Genomic DNA, 21,195 nt, shown 5'->3' with positions numbered 1-21,195 from the left:
ACCAGAGGCAGGGGTTTCTATAGCAATGACTGAATATAGACAGCCATGTCTGAAGCTCATGACAATATGAGAAGCATCAGCAGCAGAGGAAAAGCTCTGAGACCAAGATAAAATGCCTCAATGGAAACGGTAATGTCACTGTGCATGCTAATACTACCACTACTAATAATAAGTGATTGAAGGCAATTATTAAGGTCTGTTGGTCTGGCATTGTTTTAAACTTTCATGAATCAACTCACTTAATCTTCATGACAGTCTTATGAGTTTGCTATTATTATCCCCATTTTGCACATAAAAGAACTAAGATACAGAAGATTAAGGCAAGTCCAAGATCACACAGCTAAGGAACGTAGCCAGGCCTGGAAGGTGGGTAATCTTCCTGCAGAGCCCTGTTCCTAATTGCCATATTATTCTATAAAATGATTCCACAGAGTTGGAAAATATTGGGTTGCCGGAAAAGCGTGACACATTTTTGCAATGAAAATCATAGAAAAAATACGTCATGACTTTTCCGACAACCCAATAGTTACATGAGGACCAATATCTGGCAGTAAACCTGGTGGAATCTTTATAAAAATGGTCTTCATTTGCAATCTTATTGCCAAACAAGTGAAGTTTGAGATATTTGGACTACGTTATGTATTTCTTACTGTAAGTTTATTAGAGTTAGTACTTAATTTCTTCAATAAAATATTATGATTTACTCTCAAGAAAGTCTTTAGGGTATTTCAACATATCTTGTATATATAGTGTCTATTATGATGCAGAAAGATAATAAGAAAGTTAATTTTACAACATTCATCTCCGACATAACTTCCAAATTGTGTTAATGCTTATTTGGACAATTACTTGATGTAGTTTTAGATTTAAAGGCAAAGGCAAAAAAATTATTCTATTTCTGATTGTTTTCACTGGAGATATATGCACCTAAGTAATCTGTTAACTTATTTTATCTGTATTCAGACATTTCTCTGGAGGCCCAGCCTTAGTAGGTACAAGCTGATGGTCTAAACAGTTTTGAGTGTTAATATAGCATCGTGACATGTTAGGTCTGAAAGAGGCCATGGGACCAATCTTGTCACTGGGGATGAGAATTGGAAAACTGAGGCTCAGGACCAAGGGCAGCAGTGAAGGCATCAGTATCCCCAATAGTTACATATTGGATGCGAGGGTGGACAACAGGGTGTCAATTTAATGTCTGATATCTTTGAGCTACAGTCACAATACTGGCCATTTGGAGTGGATGTATTGAGAGAACAAACTGGAGGTTAGAATAAAGAAGTTTGCTCCTGGGTTAGGAGAGGAATTTTATTTTGACTGAGCTTTACTTTCCTCTCACTTGCTTTTGAGGGTTAAAGTTGGAAAATATTTCATTCCTCTCACTTTACTTTTTTTTCCCTCCACCTTAGAGGCCTAATGGAATATTTTTGTGTTTGTTCTGATGTCTGAGAAAGAAACAATAATTTTTCAATTTGAATTTTCTTTCAATGTGCCTAATTGAAATTTGATATCACATATTAAGTGATTCATCTGTAGCATTTATATGTCATTATATGGACAAGAAGACCTGCATAAAATCAATTATGTTGGGTAATTCCCAATTATCCACATGCAGCTCAAGAGGATATATGTCCTTTAAAATCTCTAGATGACATTTCAGGAAAAAGCACAAAGCAAAACAGAAATATACTGTTCTCAGCCAAGGTCTCTTTTTAGAACAAAGTTCTAGATAATGATCTAAGGGCTAACCCAGGGATTCTCAATCTTGACACTAACATTTAAACAAGATAATTCTTTGTTGTGAGAGCTCTCCTATGTGTTCTAAAATGCTCTAGCTCTCTAAAATGTACTCAGTGACATTTGATAAATGAGTCTCATCCATGCACACATTTCTTTTAGATACCCCAACCCAACAACAACACATAAACAGCATGGCCTTTCAAATTTCTGAAAATACAGGTTAAAGAAGTCCAATAACTCTTCACATGAATAGCAGTTTTCAAAACACTTTAAATTGTATCTCATTTTTCCCTCTCAAAAGCCATGTAAGTTGTGGGAGAGGTTTGTAAATATTATTTCCATCTTATAACTGAAGAAACAAAGTAATAATTAGGTCACATAGTTAGTTCGTACAATGATAGATTTAGAGCTTGAGTCTCTTGCAATTGCTAAGGTCCTGTCAGAGTCGCCCTCATGGTGAGTGGGGCCTGTGTGGCTGGGGACTGTTTGGCTACAAATCTTGGTCCTACCAATTACTAGTCTTGGGGAATTGGACCAGTAGTTTTAATCTCACTATTTTTTCAGTTTTCTTATCTGTAAAATAAGGATTTTACATTATGAAGTTAGAGGGTACTTTATAAGTTATTGTGAGGAACAAATGGTCAGTGCTTATACATAGTAAGTGTATAATAAATGTAAGGTATTATTAACAACAATAATAAGAAGAATTTACTTTTTTTCTTCTTATTAAGAATGAATAATATAATGATAGGCTGCCTAAATTTGAAGCCAGCTTCATAACTTATGAGCCATATGACCCTGTGCCCTGTGACACTGATTTACCCTTCTGCTTAGTTTCTTTTTTTTTCTTTTTTTTAAAGATTTTATTGGGGGGATCGCGGGGAGGGGAACAGTGTTGGGGAATTTGGGGAAGGGAACCAGCCAAGTTGTTGTTCTTCAACCTTCGTTGTGGAGGGTGCCAGTCACCATCTGGCTTCCCATCGGCAGCTCATGGCCTCTAAGCTCAAGGTGCTGTGTTCAATCTTAGTTGTGGGTGGGCGTAGCCACCATCCCATGTGGGAGTTGAACCAGCAGCCTTGTTGTTAAGAGCACATGCTCTATTCACTGAGCCATCCGGGCGGCAGCTCAGCTCAAGGTGCTGAGTTCAGTCTTAGTTGTGGATGGGTGTAGCCCACCATCAAACAGTCAATCTTATTGTTACACCAGCTGAGTCATCGTGCCACCTGTTGGCAGCTCAGCGACAGCTCAGCTTGGGCACAGCGTCACTGGCCCATGTGGGACTCGAACTAGTGGCCCTGTTGCTCAGAGCTCTTGCTGTTAAGCCAACTCTTAACCAACTGAGCCACTCAGTGGGCCCTGCCTTAGTTTCTTATCTATAGAAAATGATAGTGATAGAAACTGCTTCACCTCATAGAGTTTTTATGAGAATTAAATGCCACATAATGAAGAGTTACTATATTTAAACAATAACACTAGTAGTAATTATAGTTAGTATAATAAGAATAATTAATATTATTATTCACTAACTATATTGGCATTTTTCCACACTCAGCTAAATTTCTGTATAGTCTTGTCTGATATCTTTATTAGTCAGAATTTTTGTAAGCCAGAGAAAGCAACAGCTGTCATTTTAGACAAAACGGAAGTTTGTGAACAAATACTGTTAGACAAACAGAGCGAAGCTGGAAGCCTGGATCTGGAAAACGGTCAGACACCAAGGTAAGCCAGAGGTGCAGGGTCAGGACCTGTGGTGGGAGTCATCTAGCAGGAGCAGCATGGGTGCTGTCACCATGGCCAAAAGCCTCCATCCAGTCCCCACAGCCGCAGCCTGTGCCACTCCCTGGAAAGTGTGGGCCCTGGAGAGGGTTTTGTACAGATGGGGCTGGGGGACAGGCAGCCTGCCTCTTTGGTCTCTGTGGGGGTTGGCACAGCCTATCCCCATATCCGCACAGCACACGGGACAAAGGTCGTTCCTAACACAGGGCTGGTGATGTTAGGAGGAGGCTTGGATGGTGGGCAGCCAGAGGGCTGTGAATGTCTCTTACGCTTTCCTGCCAATGTATTTACCAGGGGAGAGGGAGAGAGGGAAGGAGGGAGGGCGAGAGGGGGATAGAGAAAGAGAGAGAGAGAGAGAAACATGAGCCATGCCTGAGAGGTCCCCCTATAACAATCGATCACTGTAGTACTTACTACAAGTAAAATTTTTATTTTATTTATTTATTTATTTTTTATTTATTTATATTTATTTATTTTTTAAATTAAAGTTTATTGGGGTGACAATTGTTGATAACGTTACATAGATTTCAGGTGTATAATTCTGTAATACATCATCTATATATCGCATTGTGTGTTCACCACCCAGCGTCAGTTCTCTTTTCATCTTTTTAATGATAAATTGCTTCACTGAAATAGATCAGTTTTTAAATTTTATGCCTAAATGTTTGTTTTGAGTGGAGTCACAATCAGTATGTTTCTAGTGGTAATGATAATGAGAAATAACTGATTATTAAAAGAAATTTAAGACGTTAAAACAGAGAAAAGTTGTCACTTCAACTCTTTTTTACTGAGCATTTCCTGTGCATGAGACTGGTGCTGAGGACCAAAGATACAAAGAACAGCATAGGGAATAGAGTCAATGAAATTGTAACAGCTGTATACGAGGGGTAGTCGGTTGGGGGAGGGGGATTATTGCTTTGTGAGGGGTGTAAATGCCTAACTATTGTATTGTTTTGTACACCTGAAACTAAAAAAAAAAAAAAAAGAACATGGGTTCTTCCTCTAGGAAACCAGTACTCTGAAGATATAGACATGTTAAAAGTGAAACAAAACAAAAAGTAGCTGCTACATCACGTGGAAAGTGTTTAGATAAAGACATATGCATAGTACTTTGGAATAATAGAGAAAAGGCATAAATACAGCTTTCTGTGATGTGAGCTCAACTCTGAAGTGGCATTTGGCCAGGAAAGAAAGGGAAGAAGACATTCCAGAAAGAGAAAAATCAAAGGGGAAAGAAAAACCATATAAAAAAGGAAAAGGTGCAAATTCCAAGCCTGTGGTAACTGCTTTCTGATCACATCTCATTTGCTTTGTCATCATTTTATGTCCCTTGTGATTTTTTTTTTAAAGATTTTATTGGGGAGTTGGGGGAGGGGAACAGACAAGTTGCTATCCTTTGGTTCTTCAGTCTAGTCGTGGAGGATGTCGCTTCACTGGCCTATGTTGGTATTGTGATCATTGCACTCTTCCCGGCTGAGGCAGTCGGTCGCCAGCCATTGGACGCAGCTCATGGCAGCTCACAGCAGCTCACGGCAGCCCACTGCAGCTTCACTGCAGCCTACGCCGGCTGCCGGCCGCTCACTGCAGCCCAGCTCCAGGTCAAGCTGTTGTTCACCATCTTAGCTGTAGAGAGTGTAGTGTCACTGGCCCATGTGGAAACTGAACCGGCAGCCCTGCTGCTCAGAGCTCACGCTCCCAAGCCAAGTCTTAACTAACTGAGTCACTCGAACAGCCCCCTTCTGATTTTTTTAAAGTGATGAATTTGCTATGTTATAGTCAGATGTCCCATTAGATCATGTTTAATGTGAAGAGCCATGTTTCTGGAATAAGTTCATACTAGTAGCACCCTCAATCTAAGACTGCCATGGAGAAAGCCATCACGTGAATGCAATTCAGGAAAGGGGAGAAGCGCTGGGATTTGGCGGGGAACAAAGGATCTCTGCCAATCTAATTCCTTTTAATATGACCTTAAGCTCATACTGATAGACGTAAATCAGCAGGTCTGGCCCAGGTGCCACCATGATTGGATCTGTTCTGATAAAGTGCTGCAGAGAATGGTACACTCATGAAATGAATTAGCAACATTAATTACACACAAAAATTAATTAAGTTAAGGTGGGCATTGGAACAAATGACCCTCGTGGGCAATTAGAATAGTTCTAGATATATAGATAAATCTGCCTTTCTTTTCCTGCCTAATCACAGTAAAAACATTCAGAACTTATCTCCTTTGAAAAGTATTAAATAATCAAATAGACTTTAAAATGACAAGTATAGCCTGACTTTACATAAAAGATGGAAACTGGTGATTCCTGATTTTGGTCCACGTAGGTCAGGGCTCAACAGACTTTCTGTGTACAGAACCAGAGCATGAATATTTTAGGCTTTGGGGGCCATAAGTCTGTGTTCCAACCACCCAGCTCTGCCTCTGTCATGTGAAAGCATCCATAGGCAACATGTAAACAAACGGGCATGGTTGTATTTCAGTAAAACTTTATTTATGGACACCGAAGGTAGTTGGATTCCATATAATTTTCATGCCTCATGACATACTATTTATTCTTTTTAAAAAATTTTTTCAACCATTTAAAAATATAAAAAATCACGCTTAGCTGACAGGCTGTCAGGTGGCAGACCAGATTTGGCCCGTAGGCTATAGTGTGTTAACTGCTGGTTTAACTAATGAAAAAATGATGAAATGAGATGGCTAAGACCTACAGTTCCATGTGGCCCAAATATGACAAAAATAAATAATATATGTACTAGCCTAGCATCAGAGTATAGAATGACAGAATGGAGCAAGACACATTTTCCAAATCATATTTCATCAAGTTATGTGGCTGTTCTCCAAGATGTGACTCGATCACATATTAATGAACCTTCTTCAGAAATTATTTATCAGAAAGTGCCACTTATCTTGCCTATATATGAGAATATGATTTCAGATGTCACTTGGAGCTAACTGGTTCAAATATCCTTTAATTGCCCTGGAAATTTCTTTACAATCTGTCTAAATTTGATGATATAAACTGATATTTACTAGAAAAATGAGACACAGATAGTGGACCTAACGACACCAACACTGACCCCATAAGACGTGTTGAGGGGAGCTATGATGTGGTATTATATAGGTGTATTATTAGGTTAGCATTAAGTACCCCTGAAAAGAATGAGTAGGATAGGATTTTTGTATTGATGTTGATCTAGGCGCTCTTTTTCTTTTGTTTCGCTTGCTTGAATCATCTGCTAATAGCCTTTGTCTGTGTCCATGTTCCACACTAGTCTGAGAAATTCCTGGTATTATTATTATGTTAATAGAAACATATTATTTTTATCTGGTTGCAATGACATAATGGTTGAATTTTCTCGCCCACACAGTTCCATTGTCCCTTCCTAATTGACAAAGTTGTCCAACTGTTTTTGTCCTGCTCCATTTTTGTTTTCATTTGGCCATTCAAAATTCTGGGGAGAACTGGGAGTGTGATTCTCCTCTAACGTGAAGTATTCTCCCCCGAGAATTGCTCTGGAAAGAAACAATTAGTATATGATTCTTCTTCCAAATGTGTATAAATGTCTTGAGATATTAAAGCGGAAAGGGGTTTGTATAGGTCATGAATTTTGATGGGGAAAAGGGTTTGGGTTGAAGTTTGCCTGAAAAATTCCGGTCCTTATATGGAACGCTTGTCCTGTGAGGCATGGGCCCCCAACCTAATCATCATACATATTTACAGTCTTACACATCACATATATGTATGTGTATATGTGTAGTTCTATAAATAATTATAAATTATATGCATACATCATTGTGTACATTACAAACACACAGGTTACAGAATTGTAAAAGCTCGCGGTAAAAATAAAAATAGACGTTCTAGTGTTTTTCTCTTCCAGTCCCATAAATCCCTCCATGCGCTCTGGGGTATATCTCCCACCTCTGGAGATCAAATGTCCTATTGGCTCTTGGAGCTGAGATTAAAGGCCATCTGTTTTCTGCTTCACTAAGGTTCTAGTTTTTAATGGCTTCACACGTGCAGTGGTGCCTGGACCACTGAATCACAATGTTGCCCCTTTGGGCATGAGGAGACAGAATTAAGCATAGAGAATATTCTTTTCAGTTGTGGCCTGTGATGAACTTGATAAACCTAGCAATTTCCATGATGAGTTGAGTTGTTCCTGAGGTACAGTCAAGCCTCAGATAACAGTGGCAAATGCCACAACACGATGCCCACTTATTATATTTGGGCACGAACTGAATTTTATGTATATTCTGAGGGCTGACTCTAGGTGAAACCAATCAGTTTTGAAGGAGTTTACAACTTTTCCAATTGCTACTAAAAGCAGCATTTAGCCCCTGTGTGGTGGGTACATTTCATACTATGCTACAGTGATGGAACCTAATGCCATGTACATAAGAAAGTGTTTATTTAATAATCTCTGTACTATGAGTTTAAGATACTTTAATATCACTTCCTCGCATAGTTGAATGTAAGTTCTTATCTAAATGTTGAGTAAAGGTTTTTCCCTTTATTGAAGTAATTACCAACATTTGTGTTAGACAGTGATAGAAATGGAGCTTAGAAAGCTTCCTGGCCCCTCTGAACTCACTGTTTTGTTGACATATTGATTTTCAGCCTCTAAATACTTTCTCAGCTATTTGAAAGAAGGGATAGATCTGCCAAATCAAGTTTCATTTCTGAGGGTACTGTCACAAGGGACAAGGGTAAAGACAGGAAAAAACAAAGTAAGACGTAACTTTCATTTAGAAGTGCTGAGGATGTGTGGCCAGCAAAGGGGAAGGATAATATCAGAGGGTCAACGTCTCCTTCACATTGGTGGACAAAGGGAATTGTAGTTTGGGAAACAAGGTCTGCCAAATTGCATTTTCTAATCCTGATCTTGACCCTCACATCTACATTCATTTTAATGATGACAATGTAGAAGTAAATAGAATTAATTAGGATGCTTTGAAATGGTACCAAAATAGAGAATATTTAAAAATCAAATTAATAATAGAATGAGCAGAAATGGGCCTAAATAGGTGAGTAAAGCCATAATCCTCATTAGAAATGTACAAACAATAATACAGTAAACAGATTGCCTGATATTTAATACTGGACTGATGGTCTGGAATGAACACAGAGTTTTTTCTTGTTTGTTTTTTTAATTGGAAGTGGCATTTCACTGGCAAGCAGAAAAAAATAATAATTAGCTATGTGGGACATTTCCTAATTGAGGGTCTAGGAGACAGTAGGTGCTCTTGTACTTTTGAGGTTTTATTTAAGATTATATGAAACTAATAACTTTTATGTTAGTGAGAGATTAAAATGTTTAAAGTATAACTCGGTGGTGGTTTCTGGAGCAATTATGAAACATACTAACAAGATCAGTAATATCGACAATATATTGGTAGTTGTGAATGTATATTTAGAGAACGGCAAAATATGAGGTTAGGAACATATGTTTACGTTTGAGTTTCCACCACCAACAGTGCATTTAAAATGGCCAGAAAACATCCTCTGGAATGAGGAGCTAAATAAGGTCAGGAGGCACAAAAGTCGATACGCAGCATGCTTCCCTAGGAGAGAAGGCTCCAACCCCACAGGCCAAATTAAATTTCTACTCCCCTGTAAATTTTTGCCAAACATATAATAATATTTATTATCCCCTTCAAGACATTTTGGGCATTATAAAGGCTCAAGGGAGAGCAATGGACCCCTTGCCAACCTCAAGGATATTTTGAAATGGAAAGACTCCTAATACTAAGTTTAGACTATAGGTCTGGGGTGTTTATAAACTTGGCATCATACTATATCATGAGTTCTAACAATCAATTGTCTTTAAAAGGCTCAGAAATCTTCTTAAGCTCACATATCTCTTCACAAATAACATTGCACTGACTTAAATGTAAATAAGCCAAAACCATGAATAATAGATTCTTATGGACTTATAAATGAAGTGTGTGTGTGGGGGAAGTATATGGTTAACTGTGACTAGAAACTGTACTGTAGTTTTTGTTAAATGTTTAAAGAAGGAATCATTTGGTTCAAGATTTTATTGAGTGCCTTTTTTCCTGCTGGACACTTTTTTTGAGTTGGATCAGATGCTCATTAGGTAGGATTTGATTTGGTCCACAAGTTTTATTTATTTCCTTGTGGAAAATTTAGTTTCTTCTTCTCTTTCTGTGGGTCTTGCTTTCTTATTTCTCAAATTCCATATATTTTCAAATGACTATATAAATATATATAGGCAATAGCTCCCATAATTATCTTTTTTTATTGTTTTTCTTTTTTTGAGAATATACTCAAATATTATTAGAAAAGTCCCCAGTGAGGCTGGAAATGATCTTAGCAACATGTGGGGGAAAGCAAACCTCAGAAAGTTGACTTTGGTTGTAGTAAGTAAGTAAATAAATAAATAAATAAAATAAAAAATAAAAAATGGTTCTAGAACCCATGTCTTCTATTACTCAGTTCTATGCTTTGACAACTACTCCATATGACCAGTCCTAGGTCAAACCTGCATTATCTTGTCCTGGTATATCTGCCTCTGGATTCTGATAGCTTCCCTTTTCAACTTCCTCTGCACAATTTATTAAAAATAAACAAACAATCCTGCTTTTTCATTTAACAACTATTTAACCAATATATATCAGGTGTTTTTCTAGGGGCTGGGCACCAGCCTGTCTCCGGCAGGACCATCTACCTAATTTGAGGGACCCAGTGCAAAATGAAAATGCAGGACCCCATGTTCAAAATTATTAAGTATTTCAAGATGGCAAGAGCAGAGCATCAAACCATGTGTAGGGCTCTTCTGAGCCCAGGGTCCTGTGTGACTGACTGCATAGATCACTCACCCAAGAAGCTGACCCTGGCCCCTGGATTAATTTTTTAAAATTTATTGAGGTAACATTAGTTAATAACATTATATAAATTTCAGGTATACAGCATTATAATTCAATATTTGTGCATTCTATTGAGTGCTCATCTCCCAAAGTCCAGTTTCCTTCATTACCATATATTTGACCATTTTTACCCAGTTCCCCCTCGCCCTACTTTCTTTCTTCTCCCTTCCTCAATTCTGTTGGCTGTATCTATGAGTTTGTTTTTGTTTTATTTTGTTAGTTCATTTGTTAGCTCATTTCCACCTGGATTATGGAGTAATTTTCATAGAACACTCTTTTCATCATGCCATTTCTAAATGGTTTCTAGTGGTGTTTAAACTCCAAGAACCCTCCACCTTTTAGCCAAAACCTGACTTTCCATCCTTAGTTCTCATACATCCCTAAGTGAGTGGTCTTCCTGCCGAACTAATGGGATAATATAGAGGAAAAAATTCATTTTCTTAGCAGCTGGGAGCAGAATGGCAGACTATTGGGAGAAGAAGTCTTGGCAAGCCCTTCTGAGGGAGAAGTGATGCTTAGGAAGACAGCAAGAGAAAGAGGGAACCTCTTCTACTTAACAAAGGAAGGAGAGAGGAGGAGGTGCAACGGAACAGAGTCCCAGTGGGTACAGTCTTAGTAAGAAAGACTCCTGGTTTCTTTGGGAGAAAGATTTCCCAGAGAGAGAAAAAAATGTGTGGAGGTCTGTATGTGTGTGTTGGTTATTGCATCATAAAATTTCTCCTTCCTGTTCCATATGAAACCTACTCATTCTACCTTGCTCAGAATAGAGTCTTTTTGGCAATGCAATGAAATTCTGAATCTGTGTCAGGGTGGGTATGTTGCAAAATCAATGACTTCATGAGGGGACTACCAACGAATGGATTCTCCCGGTTATTTCACCATTTGCCCGAACATGTCTGGCGTGTACCATTTCTGCACCACTCCTCCTAACCTACCCCTTCCTTCAACCATTACTTCTTCTTTATCCTTTGCTTATCTAAAACCTACACATCCTTTGATGCCCAAATCAAAGTTTCCTTTCTCTAAGAAATCTGAAGTGCCATTTCTTTCTGCCTTAAAAGGACCTCTTCTGCTACAGAAGCATTTTGCTTATTACCAATCAGTTGGCATTGACATTTCCTCTTTCAAGATAGAATTGTTTTATATGACCGTGCCTTATCTCCTATATACTGGAAGCTTGCTGAGGGCAGGGCTTGTCTTTTTACCTCTTGTTATCACCACACCCAGTCCAGCACTGTTTCTCTACATCAGAAAAGAGGCTGATCCTAAAGGGGAAACTTGTTTGGGGTAGAGAAAATCTTAATGTCCCAGAGAATATGAAAAGGAGCAGAACAATATTTGGGGCTTAGAGATAGGTTGACAAAGCCATAGCTAACACTGTGGAGCATGTTTGAGAAAGGCAAAGCTATCCATAAAGGTAGATTAATAAACACATTCTCCTTAAAGGTAGCTTTTTGATCGGTTACATAGTGAGTCTAAGACTTTCTAATAAGCTTCCTGAAGCAAGTGGCAAATACGTGCAATAAGGGACAAACTGAAAACATACAGGCTCTTCATAACATGTCTCTTACTTGTGATAACAGGCTGAGAATAATCACTGATTCCTTGCGAGTAATTTGAGTCTGATATATGTACTCAGAATATATTCCATACCCATAGTCATCATGCTTAATGAACACTATATTGTTTTTACGAGAGGGTATGGTTCAATCTTCCCATCTAAATTATTCATCGCATTCATAATGTTCTGTAGGTACTGTTTGTATTAGACCCCCTAATAGGTACAAACTGTGATTAGTACAATCTATATTTTGAGGCCTAGTTTGGGCTACAGGAAGGTGGGCAGCAGAGAGTTTTGTCTTAAAGATATTTGTTTCTGGATGGACATCCTATGTAGAGTTTTATTGGAAGAGGAGGGAGTTGGGATCAGGTGGGAAAGTGAGAACTGACACCTTTGGAGGGGTCACTCTCAAGTAGGAATGCATTTTTATTGTCCCAACAAATATGGCAAGTTTATATTTGATTTCAGAAGATGTTCATATCTGAGAGGTCAGCATGATGATGGTGGTAGTCATGGTGAGTAGATTTCTACACAGCAGAAAATTCAAACAACCCTTTCTGTGTGAAGTCAGATGAGTCAGAAATACGGATCCAACAAATGAGCTGGTTGGGAACTGAGAAACGTCAATAAGAAATGAATCCACTTATTCAAACAACGTTTTGTCTGCTGCTCTTTTTCTCTAGATACCTGCCAGGGTGGCATTACCTTAGAGAGTTACCAAGGTACTGAGGCTTATAGATCTGGTGGCTTAATTTTGTCAGCAATTGAGAATCATCTATCTCTAAGGTTCAGGTTCATATTAATTGAGCTTGAGGATGAACTATGGGCATAGAATGCAAATGTATCCATTTGCAGTGAAGGCTGTAACTGTTATAAGAACCAGAGTACACACGACCTCAGCAACAGTACGCCGTCTCCCTATAGGTTGGCCTGTAAGGAAAGCCAAATTCTAATCAGAATACTTGCCAGTTGAGGTATCAGAACATAGAGCATTAGTTTGATGAACTTCAATGTTTTTCAGCGACAGGCTAAATTAGCCTGTTGTTTTCACCACCAGAATAAGAAAGGTCTTGAGAAGAGACGACAGTTTTCTGTGTCTGTTGGCTAGGTCTGCTGCCTGTTACACAGGCTTTGCTGAGCAGCTCACATAGGCCTTTCTGACTCTCCTTTTACAGCTTCCTAACTCACCAAGCCTACTTTGGAGAGCAGTCTTCCTTCAGGTTTGTTAATGAACCCAGTATGAGCCCAGTCAGATCCTTTAAGATGAGGCCTTTTAATGTGACCTGCAAAATGTCATGACTTTTTAGAAATAGCCATTTTCTTTTTTTCTAGCTTCACCAATGATTAGGTCATTTTAGCTTGTGGAATATAAAGAGACAAGTCCCGGTCATTGCTTGGTGGTGGAGATGTGGTGGAATGATTGAGGAGTTTGGTCGGGAGCAGCAAGGTCTTCAAGAAGGGAATTGCAAATCAGGAGAGGTTTCTAGTCACAGAAGAAACCAGTTTGGTGTGGGAAGGAAAAGTTAAGGTTGATTCACCTGGGATGATTGGGGGTGGGGGAGGGTGAAAAGGCTTACTTCAATACATGTTAGTGCCTAAATCCATGGAAGTGGACGGTACAAATGCGAAGGAATGGCAGTCTGCTCTGCTCAGGACAAGATGGTGTCAGCCAGGCTTGGTGTAAACAAAATGCATGGATGCCTAAGGCTTGGAGAAAAGGCCAGGCACAGGGGATGGTTTGGTCATTTTTTCTGGAAACCCAGTCCTATCGGGGTTTTTCTGGAAGCTCAGTCCTATGATGGATGGAATGAGCAAAGAAGGTGAAATTTTCTCTGCTTCTTGTCTAGTCTACCCTGCTTTCCAGTAGAAAGAAAGAAAATTAGAGCATGGAAACATTTTCCTTATAAGGGTTTAACTAAAATCTTAACTAGTAGGTGTGCCATATTTTTCTTTTTCTTTCTTAGTGTCATATTCTGACATGATTAAGACAACAATTAATTTGTTTTGCAAAGTACTATTACCACTCCCCTCCCCCCCCCGAAAAAAACAAAACAAAAAACCAATACCCAAACATTTTGGAGGGACTGTGTCACTGGTTTTGGATTGATTTATTATCAAATCCTAGCTTTGTGCTACAATAATATTTAACCATTGCCTTGTAAATTAAAACCAAGATGTTACTAAATTCTTAGCAAGAGAAGAAATAAACTAGTTGTTTAATTGACATGTTTTTGTCTTCTATCAAAAATAAAGAAGGAAAAACCCCAAAATATTACAGTGATATAAGCTGCATCAGTGCATGAGCCCTTCGAGGTGTGTTAAATACTATGTGACTTCAGGAACTAAATTTTGAAATATACAAAAATGGGATATTTGCAAATAGTTCTCTTCTGGTCATTAAGCAAACTTGAATTAAATAATTTAATTCCATTTAATGGCATTAAACTCTGATTTTCAGCCCTTTGTTTTCACCAGTCTACTCCTATCTTCTGCTCCTACCTTGATATTTATACCTCATATTGTTTTTAAAGGAGTTACTTTAGAAAAGTAAGAAATGGTGGTGGAATTACCCTGATAAAGGACAACACAATGCCATTTAGGGCTACATTAGAACCCTGTTATAATATGTGTCTGGGCTCAAGCTGTGGATCTAGTTTAAATATGTTCATTTTAGAGCAAGATCTCTCAGTTAAATAAATAGTGGCCTTGAATGTGCTTCAAGAGTTGATTTCCTTATGTTACACAGGACTCTATAGTATGTTGTAGGATCATTTGATTTTTTTTTTTATAAACTTTCCTTAAATAGAAAAATCATGAAGTACAATCCATACTGTGACAATATGACATATGTGTTTCTAAAAATCACCCTGCTATGCAAAATCACACAATATAAAAGTCAAGCCTTACGGGGAAAATAGAGATTATGGGTATAACACTCAAAAACATCACTGATATAAAAATTGAGACAGAAACCTAGTAAAAGAGATAGTATGGTCTTATACAGGTCAAAAGGTTAAGAAATACACAAATACTACAATAAGTATAGCACTTTAATCTGAAGGTTGCTTATAGAATTGTTACAGCTGTGAGTTATTGTGAAGTGGTAGAAGGATTGTTATTTTGAAGTCATCCGAAGGTTGGAACACTGCATGTAGATTTTCTGCATTCGCCTAGTGTTTCTTGCAGATGAAGCTATAAGCAACTACAAAATTAGAAATTCATGTTATGCTCAGAGTTTTCCCTACCACAGCAATGGTGCTGGAAGAAAATTTGCATTTCAAAACAAGCATTCAAAAGACGAATTGATGGTATTTTGTTCCAAGTCATCATTGCCATTATTGTAGTTGTTATTGCCATAACATTTTCATGAGTTGATTTTGTAATAACTTCTTGGGCATACTTTTTATCTTTCTGAATAATGTTTTATTAAAACAGAATTAACAACAAATCTGGGAAATAATTATTGTCTTTCAGAGTAATGTTACAATCTATTCTCACTATTAGAGAGTTAATCCATAAAATGGCCCTATGAAGGTTTTGTTTTTAGCTTGCAAACTCTCCTTCTGCAAGTAGAGCTCCTCCTGTTAATCCCCCCAGTTCTAGGCACACAAAAGGCATCTAATGCATGTGTGCTGGCTTGATGTGACTCAGAGGGGGTGGAGAATATCAGCCGAGCAAGGCCCATTGGCCAGCAGCTCTCGCCCATAAGTATCTCAAGAAAAAAACTGAATGACAGGTGGTGGATGTGTTCATTAACTAGGTGGGGGAACCCTTTCATAGTGTATACATGTAGCAAACTGTATATTACCTATACGATTCATACTTCAAATGTCTTATAATTTGTACTTTAAAAATCTTATAATTCTATTTGTAATTTATACCTCAATAAAGCTGAAGTTTAAAAAGAAAAAACTGAAAAAAACCGAGAACTATGCTTTTTGAAACTTTTTTTCAAATTAATGTTGATTTATTTCTTTTATATTCCATGAAGTATGTATGCGTTCCCATAAGAATCCTGGAGCGACATCCATGTGTAAGGGAAGTGGATAGAATGTGAGGAGGAAATACGGTCTCCGTATTAAAAAAGAAAGGTGCATATTCTTGAATCTTTATCTGCACTTAACCAGCAGGTTTCTTCTTTTCCTGCAGCAGTAAAACTGTCCCATTTTCTGAGGCAAGGAGCAGTGATGAGATGCCTGCTCCCTCTGTGGTCTCTAAGCACTCCCTGGCCCTTTTGAGAGCCAGCAGATAATCAGTTTCTTAAATATGATCTGAGAGTGCTCAATTCTCAAACCACAATATATTGAAATATCTGTGAAACTAATTGGATTATCCTCTTATAAATATATAAACGTGAATGAATCCCTTAATACTGAACAGAACCTGGATCTTTTAGTCTATTTTCTTCTCTCCCTCCTCTATTTTCTTATTTAAAAAGTAAGTAGAGAAATGAATAAAGAGTAATTTACTTAAAAATAGTAACAAGTCTGCATTGTTGTCCCTTAGAAATTAAAATTTTAGAGGCGGGTGTATAATGATTTGTAGGCTCCCTAATGATTTTCTGCAAATTCAGTCCAGAGAGCAGCAAACAAGAGCTCGGGGGTGGTGGGGGCCTGGGAGAGTGGGCTGGGGGAGAGTGTTTCTTGACTTAAATCACATGAATATAACTTTTCTTGTGACCATGATTATTGATACACCTTAATCGGAACACAGAAGTTCAAAAATACAACTGAGTCAGTTGAACACCAGTCTCCAAAGGTCCTACTGACTTAAATTTAACTTGAGACTCATCAGCAAAAAAGAAAACCAGATCATGTGTCCTGGACAAAGTCTATTTTACTATTGAAAATATAAATTGAAAAACCAAATGTTATGCACCATCTAGCTGTTATTAAATTATACTTAAGGATTAATTGATTTGTAATGGCATTAGGAAAAAAATTACACAATGCTGGAATCTCATATTTTATAAATAAACCCTTCAGTTAAAAAACTATTATGTAGAAATTTAAAAAATACAATATGATGGAAAGATGAATAATAAATTATTTGTTTATATTTAAAGCTAATGAAACTTAAAGCATTTCAACTTACAATCAAACATTTGATTCCATGAAATTTTATGCTCTTTTTCCAAAAGGGCGTACAACGTAAGTAAAATGCAGTATATGACAACAGCTCATGAGACTAGATCTTGTTCCTGTATTAACTAGCATAACAGTCAAATAAGAGCAATGATATAAAATGTGTTGCATGCATGCAGCAGAATTCTTAAGTGAGATACCAGGAAGACGCCCTATGAGACTCCCACGCAATCTTGATAAAGCGACCTCCATTACTCAGGGTTGGTATTACAGGTGTGTTACTTAGACTTGTATCGGGGAGTAGGCAGGACGAAGATGAGCTCAGGTGCTGTCAGGGGCCATGGCTCTTGCTGTGTGAAGACAGCTGGTTTTAAGTAAGGGAGGACGAGGCTAATATACCCAAAGATTCAGAAATGAGGAACAGCTAAAAGCCCGTGCTGTACAAACCCACGGAACCCACACCCACACCTCCAGTTCTCCAAGTTTGTTGTTTTATCTGTTCGATTATTTCCATGAATCAATATATGTCTATTTTTGCTTAGATTTCTGCCATTGGCAACCATACCTCTATCAGCACGAGTTTACCCCACCCTTCGGGCTTTTAGTGATATTTCTCCCTAAACTCTAAAATTTTATTTCAGCACATATCTGAGAGATTCATCTGAGCTTCTACTGGCTAGATCGCCATACAAGGTAGAATCACCAAGTCATAGAAAACGCTGCCTCCCTGAGGGGCAGGAAATGAAATTGCTATCCAAAAGACGAAAACAGATACTTAGGAGGAGCTCCTCCTAAGTCCAGGGAGAGAGCAACTCCTCAGGTCAGACTCAGCTTCCCTCAGACGTCGCGTCTCGGGGGCTTTTTCATGAAAAAAGAGAGGATGGAGAGCATGCCCAGGACAGTCCACTTAGGGAAGGCGAGAGAAAGAGGTAAGAGGAAGGCAAATTGCTCTTCCTAAAAAGGGAAGAAAGGAGTTTTTAAATTGGACAAAAGTCAGAGTGAGGCCACAGGGTTTAACAGCATGTCTGTGTGCATGGGAGCCATTATTTGCGTGAGTGTGCGCATATGCAGACAAAGAACCACCTTGTTTCCACAAAGAGGCTTCTTGGTTTCTGAGTAACCAAAGTTTCTAGTTAACAGAAACTTTGCGTCACGTTCCGCGTTGGAAAGTTAGGCTCGTTTATGCTAGCTTTGACACTTTCAGTAGATTCAGGCGTCAAGCTAATTCGTTTTCGCTTGGGGCTGACTGTCTCGGGCACACAGGCTCCGCTTTGCAGACTATCACCCCTTTTGGGATCAACCTTCTCACTCCCTACAAACTGTTTCGGCTCATATTTATGGTCCACTTTATTGAATTTGGCTCTTAGATTCGAATTAACAGCCATGCTCGTTTAAATCTTCTAGCTCTAGATTGAGACGTAGCAAGCTGAGCATTCGTGCGGGGGCCAGGACACACGGTGTAGCCTATTGGTTTTGAATCCTTTCTAACTCCTTAATGGAAGTTTTTGACATAAGGCTTGACTACACGCATTTTGTTGAATGTATATTCATTAATTTAAGTTACTTTAAGGTTTAAGATCCTTGAGGGTACAGAACACATTGTCTCTAAATTATGGGAAATAAACTACTATCATGTAAGAATCCATACATAAAATACAGCATAGAAGACCACAGAGCAGACCAAAGGGACTTGCCATCCTACCTGACAACACCCAAATCAAAGAAAGAAGTAAAAGGACAGTTTTGTGTTTTAAAGTGGGGTAACTTAGTTGGGAATATGGTTCACATAGAGTAAAAAATATCATATTAATTAAGAAATTATCTGCAGTGTTCTGTATGTCCACTTCTTTCTTTACTGAAAAACAAGTACTTTGAGTTGCAACCTGTTAGGCTGGTTATTAGTGAACATCAGCTGATGTTGCTTCTGTTTTGGTATTACAATTTCAGGATTGTAACTTTCATTAATTTAGGAACTTAAATTTTAAATTAAATAATAATAACATGTAAAGAAATAATATGTAAAGAAATTTATGTATTCTCATAACCATGAAGGACATCCACTTAATTTTTGCACACTAGCTTAAGGTTTTGGCTGTGGATCAGCACCTTTTTTTTCCTATAATGAGCTATTCCTAATGATAAATCTATGTTTTAAATTAATCATGTAGTGCACCCTCATCCGGTGGATAATGCCATTTTAATGAATTTTACATTAGTTTAAAAAACCCTGAGCAACCTAACACATTCCTATAAATTCCTAACTTTGTGGGTTTCAGTGCCAAGCTTTTAAATCCAATTTAATAATAGTAAAAAAAAATATTTTGACTTTTTCATGGCTTCTGAACTTTGTGTAATTTATAAATATAAGCACGCCAATCAGTGGAATCAGTGCAATGTAGGCATTATGGTTAAAAGCCAGACCTTTTATGCAGGTGAGATGCAGGTAAAAATAGAAAGAATACAGCAACCAGACACATAAAGTCAGGCTTCCCTTTTGAGAAACACACAGAAAATACACCCTTTAAGGTACAGGGGTCACAAATTTTATTGTTGACTGTAGGACAAGTTGATGTTCCTTGTTTTTATTTTTTGCTATCAATATATTTTCTGATCTTGCTCTGTACTTAGTGTAAGAATGTGGAGAAAAAATATTTTTCACAGCTCTTAAAGATATGTATTATAGGAGGAGATCAATTTTGTTAAAAATGATGCTTTCTAAGTCCAGGTTTCCAGGGGAAGAAGGGAGCCCCTTTTCATAATAAAGGAAGGTGAAGGAGCAGGAAGCGGGTGCAGAGCTACAGAGGGTATGGTTGGAGAAGACAGCCAGTGGCTGGGGGGTGGAAACATACATTTGGGAAATGAGACTGTTGAGTGAAGATTCTTTTTAGTGGAATCCTAAGGATCCCATTAAAATGGACCTTCAGCAATCCTATCCAAATTCCATATTCTGGTTGCAACTGGATTTCTTACAGAAGCTGGTGAAGGAGTTGAAATCTGAGTTAAGTTTGCATAGAGGTAAAAAAGAATTAAGCTTAGCAGGAAGAATAATTTTCTATTTTGTTTAATGATAAAATTACTTTTAATATATATGTATATGTTTTTTATTGGGGAATCGGGGAAGGGGAACAGACAAGTTACTGTCCTTTTGTTCTTCAGTCTAGTTGTAGATGACGTTGCTTCACTGACCCATGTTGATATTCTTATTGCGCTCTTCCTGGGTGAGGCAGATTGGTTGCCGGCCATTGGACGGCTGCTCACAGTGGCTCATGGCAGGTCACGAAAGCTTACACCCACTGTCGGCAAGCCCCACTGCAGCCTACACTGTCGCTGGCGACTCCCGGCAGCCCAGCTCCAGGTCAAGCTGTTGTTCACCATCTTAGTTGTAGAGGGCACAGCATCACTGGCCTATATGGGATCCGAACCTGCGGCCCTGCTGCTCAGAGCTTGCATGTCCAAGCCAAATCTTAACCAACGAGCCACTTGGCCAGCCCAATATTTTTTAAAATTAGATTTTATTTAATTAAAAAACCTAGTCTTAAGTGGTATAGTGTCTGCATAGACCACATCAACAGAAACAGAGTCCATTCATAAAAATTAAAAAAACTTAAATTGATATTATTAAAAATGTTGGAGGGTAGCTGCCTCTTAAATTGTAGTAACATGTCTTAAAATCTTCTTCACTCCTTTCTCTATTAATATCTGCCATATTCTGTGGCTGCTCAGAAACCAGTCTCCCTTACTTTCTAACCCCAAACCAAACTCCCATCCCCATCCCAATCTCCAGTCCTAATCTATACTCAATAAATAGCAACAGATATTTATTGAACATTCACAACCTGTCAAATAACCTGATGTGTGATGGGGATACATTGGGTGGATAAAATGGAAAAGTAGTTCCTGTCTTCATGATCCTCTGCCGTTCATGTTAGGGGGGGGATATAGACAATAAAAAAGAAAAATCACTAAAATATATTATATGTCAGATAATTATAAATGATAAGAGTTAAAAACAGTGATAATGAGTCTACAATGTCAGTTGGGGGGGGCGGGGCCAGTGAAGTTCTCACTGTGAAGGGGAATTTGAATAGACACATTAAAGAGGTTTAGAAACAAGCCATGTAAGCACACAGGCC

Source organism: Hipposideros armiger, unplaced genomic scaffold, assembly GCF_001890085.2.
Source record: "Hipposideros armiger isolate ML-2016 unplaced genomic scaffold, ASM189008v1 scaffold_98, whole genome shotgun sequence".
Lineage (NCBI taxonomy): Eukaryota > Metazoa > Chordata > Mammalia > Chiroptera > Hipposideridae > Hipposideros > Hipposideros armiger.
Note: the sequence above shows the minus strand (reverse complement) of the source record.